Source organism: Condylostylus longicornis, unplaced genomic scaffold (assembly GCF_029603195.1).
Source record: "Condylostylus longicornis isolate FDR11 unplaced genomic scaffold, ASM2960319v2 ptg000004l, whole genome shotgun sequence".
Taxonomy (NCBI): Eukaryota; Metazoa; Arthropoda; class Insecta; order Diptera; family Dolichopodidae; genus Condylostylus; species Condylostylus longicornis.
The window spans coordinates 3,228,930-3,234,058 of NW_026577973.1; the positions used below are offsets into that span (position 1 = coordinate 3,228,930).

At 27.0% G+C, this 5,129-nt stretch overlaps 1 non-coding gene across 1 annotated transcript; it reads left to right on the forward strand.

Moving 5' to 3' along the window:
• The first annotated feature begins 242 nt into the window (after positions 1 to 242).
• LOC129614608 (U6 spliceosomal RNA) lies at positions 243 to 349 on the forward strand. The gene has a single exon (XR_008697388.1). It is a non-coding gene; the product is annotated as a U6 spliceosomal RNA (small nuclear RNA).
• The last annotated feature ends 4,780 nt before the right edge of the window (positions 350 to 5,129 follow it).

A 5,129-nucleotide genomic window follows, 5' to 3' on the forward strand; every position in this document is an offset into this window, starting at 1 on the left:
TATTGCATTTGAGGAATAAGTCGGTATAGGTACCATATTTAATGTTTTATCAAAGATTTTACAATTTGTTTTCGATTTTACCTTTGCATACTTAGAACAACACAAAAGTTGAAATCTTTTTAAGTAACCTGAAATAAATTTTTAATTTTTCAGGTTAAATATTTTTTGTTTAAATTTATAACTCACAGATATAAATTTTTCGTGCGAATAACTATATAAGAAATTTTTTTTATATTACTTTTGTTCTTGCTTCGGCAGAACATATACTAAAATTGGAACGATACAGAGAAGATTAGCATGGCCCCTGCGCAAGGATGACACGCAAAATCGTGAAGCGTTCCACATTTTTTGCAAGATTTTCAAAAAAATTTCATGTTGTTATAAGCACTTTCGTGAAGTATTAACTTTGGTATGGAGTTTATAGCCACTTGAAAGAGTCATCTGCGGTATGAACGTACATATACATATATATATTCTTGCTCAGCGTAAAATTCTGAATTGATTTAGACATGTCCTTTTGTCCGATAACTCGAAAGCGAATAATGTAATTGACACCAAACTTTCACAAGTTGCTTCTTTTGTGCCAAGGACGAACCCTATTGTAATTGGATCAATTCGAACAACGGGTTCGGGTAGCTGCCATACAACTCAAAGAGTTTATTTTACCTTCTGCATATGCTCTAAAAATTTTAATGCGATGGCTGCACCGGTTCGCGTTACAACTCCAAAAGTTGTCATGCGTCCAATTATAGGTCAGACATATCCGTGAAATTTCTATAGTATGGTTTCACAGGTTCGTGTAATTGCTATACAACAGTGAAAGGTGCAGGATATAATTCAATGGGCTTATACCGATTGAAACGTTTTTAGTTGTCTTTAACTACTTATGAAAATTAAGTACAACAAAGATATACTTGCAAGTGTCTGCAATTTTTAATTTTGTCACAAAAATATTTAATTCAGTTTAAAAAAAGATTAAAGGAATTCTAAACTAATAACGCAAATCACAATTTAAATTGAAATTATAAAAACCACTATGTATTTTAAAAATATCAAAATTGCAAATAAATGAATAGTGTAACTGGGCCTATTGCATTAAAATTTGTTTTGTATTTTGTTGTGTAAATTCTTATAATAGCTGTGATACAAATTCAAAAACAGTGTCCATATAACCTATATAAATTACAATAATGTATGCAAATCAAGAACTACCAAGATCAGTATAGAATCATTTTGAAATGTTGGTATTGAATTTCTTTGTAAAGTGTAAAATAGCTTTTGAAAAAACATTCTTACGGGTATCACAAAGCTAACCTACGGTACATTAACATATTTTAATGTAGGTTTTTGTTCTTATATTTGAACAAAATTTTCTTACTAAACAGTGTTCTAATTACAAGATCCAACTATGACAAGCCAAATAATTTTGAGTATGTCATATTTCGATAATTTTAATAAATTATAAAAAAACTTCAGATAGGAAGAAGAACGCTTCTAGAAGGAATACATTTTACATTACAGCTGATTACAGTAGTTAACTATAGTTCAAATAAACGCATTTAAAGACCCCCAACCGCATTATATCAAATACATACATATAAGTATACAAAATATTTAATTTTTTTCTTTTAAGTTATTTTGTAAAAATATTTACTTTTGTCATTTATAATCACTTTTAAACACAAAGGAAATTTTTTCCTTTATTTTCAGATTAAATTTTTCCATTGAAAAAAATAAAAATTTTTCATTTTTCTTTTATAAATTTAGATGTTAAAAGGAAAATAATATTTATTATCGAAAAAAAATTCTAATACGGATTACTCTATCGGATTATCAGTATGAACTTTGATGAACTATGAAAAATTGAAAATTTTATCTACATGTATGCCGCATTTATTTGTCCCATGGAGTATAAGAGGACTAAAATTTTATATGTAATACGAGTGTATGTTTACATGTAAGAAAACCAAAAATATTACCGTCTGAAAAAATGGTAGAATGCATAACACATATAGTATTTGTTTATATGAAGACACATGTGATACTTCAGTATATTATATTCCTATAATTTTATAAAGAAACTACAAATTTATGCTACACAATAGATATAAAAATATGATTCCCCAGCTCGTTTAAAAAATATTGATATTAAAGAATTTTTTATGAGACTAAAAATTTATATAATAAGAAATTTATGTTGCGTTTACTTTGAAAATGTTGGAAATTAGTATTTGAAAATTTTCGCTAAAAACCTTTTTTTGGTTCTTTACTACATCCTTAGACTTAATTAACGGAAAGTTAATATTTTAGTTCCACTTGTCAACGTAACCGGCGTTTTAATACTTTGACCTATCCTGATGACTGCGATAACTTTCCGTTATAAGTTTCCCCGGAATCTTATTAAAAATGGGAATTCCCCGTTATAAGTTTTTGCGAAAAACTGAAAATCGGAATTGCTTATAAGGAGATTCAAATTAAAAATTTACATATCAACTTATTGGAACATATTTACCAAAACTGTCTAATAATGATATATAATTGGCCATACACGTATTAAGAACCTAAAGTGAACTGTCTAGAATTCTAGATAATATTCTGTTTTAATAAAATATTTCGTTATGCATTAGAAAGTATTAGGCATTTTCATAAACACAATACTGCAAAACAATAATGTGATACATACGCAATATATTTTTAACAGTTGTATAAAAACTTTTGCTATTATGAATTTTCAGTATTGTGTTCATGAACAAAAAAAATGTCGTTAACAATAAAACTGAAGCAAAAAGAAATTTTGTTATTTTTAAGAACAACAATTTTTTAATTCGTCTGTTAACTTTACTAAAAAAAACTAGTAAAAAAAAGTACAGCTAATTTAGGTTAGGTTAGGTTAGGTTGTCGCGGCTCCCCGAAGGGTACACGTAGGCCAACTAGGCCCGTTCTAGTACCGCCGGATCTCTTCCTTCCCGCTCCTCATCTGAACCTGTTCGAGCCCTTTAAAAATCGGTTCAAATTCCTAACGCCAGCTGGTTTAATTTTGGACAAAATATTACTTTAAACTGCGGCAAACCATACAAAAACATAATTGTTTAATTCGAAAAATGTTACATAGGGCTTGTTCAAAACGGGGTATGCCTGTACATATTAAATGAATTTGTGTGTATGATTTTTATAAAATAATACTTTATCGATCCCATCACCATGAAACTTTGGACAGTTGTGAAAAACCCCGTGATAGTTTCTAAAAAAAATTTGAAAATCCAGTTCGCTCCAAAGAAATACAAATTTTAATGCGTTCGAGAAATTTGATAAACCACTAGAAGCTAGAAGTAGCCGCAGTAACCCTCAACTGGTAATCTAATAAAATTATAAAACAGAAATAAAATTAGATTTTAATCTAAAAATTGCATTAACATTTTCTTTTGAATCTAATAGGAAAAGTTACATAATAAATTACAAAAGAAAAGATATTTTATTTATTATAATTTTTCCATAAAAAATTTCAATGTATACGATTGTTACAAAAATTATATAACTTGAGTATATAATTTAATTTGAACCTGAATATATTTTAATAAAACATATGTAGAAATGTATTTAATATTCCAAAAATATGTATAAAAGAACCTAAATCAAACATGGAGTTATTTTCATTTTTATGTACATTTTATTGCTTTTGAGTTCCACCCAATATAGTCTTTGCTTTTACTCCTGCTAAAATTTTTACATAACTATGTATGTACGAATATATGCACATATGTATGTATATACATTTTTTATATAGAAATTATTTTTCCCAGCAAAACTATTTCGAATTATACAGGTACATTCATTCATTCCTTTTTTTTTGGTTCACCTTTTATTTTATCTAAACAAACTTTTTCCTTAAAATTTTCCACCTAACTTGAAATAAAAAAATTTTAATACAAAAAAAATGTAGAAAAAAGGCGTTTCTAAGGGTATTTTCATTTGTCATCGCAATTGTGTTATACATGCATAAATATATCCTTTAACATTATGTATGTATAAAATATAGGTACATTATGTATTTATAATAAAGTCTTTACATAAATATATACGTATACATGAAGAAAAATTATATCGGAAAAGAACGAAATTCACTTGTTGCACATTTTTCAATGAATTTTTCAAAGGATACATGATTGAATTGCGTTTTTGCCATTATGTAGCACGATAGCATTTTCAGAAATACTTATAGGTATTTCTGAAAATGCTGTCGTGCTATCGAATCTGGTTTATTGTATTCTAAATGGTATATAGGATTCCTTTGAAAAATCTAACAGAAAAAACAACGCATTTTTTAAGAAATTTGGTACGATTTGGATCATTCGAAAGTGAATTGATCATTGTGAAAGTGACACACCTTGGATTGGAACAGAATATTTTTAACTTTAATTTGATTCAACTAGCAAATAATGTTTCCACTACAATAATAATAGTAATAATACATTAAAAAAAGTGGCTAAACGTAACGGAAAGGTAAATAAATTTTAGAATATGAGTCAATTTTTTTGAGAAAATAAAATTTCAATCTCTGAATTTAAAATATTTTACAAGATTTCCATTTTCAATTAAATAAATTCTATTTGATTTTTTCGTACTTTTCAAAAAAAATTTATTATTATAATTTCACTCTATCTGTCCGTTTGTCCGTTAGGTTTTCCCGTATGTCTGTTTATAAAACTTTTACACTCTTTAATATATGAAAGGTGAAATGTTTTTTGCACATCGAACTTTACTAAAAACTTATTCGTTTAAAGAAGGTTAGTTTTTACGATAGTTCGTAGAAATCTTAATGACAAAGTAATTTGGAAAAACTTTTATAATAGAGAAACTGAAAAACTTGTAGCTTTAATGATTGCACTTGCATACACATTCATTGAAAACATTTTCGGAATTAAAAACTTAAATATCAAAATATAGAAATTACTTTGAAAGGAATATCATATAAATGCTCATAAATTTATATAACCCAACAAGCTTGCCAGTGACATTTATTTATTACACAATCATATTCATTATGCATACAAAATGTAATTTGTATACGCATATGCAACTTAAAATTTGAAAAAATCTTATATAAATAATATAAGAAAATTTTCGGTTAA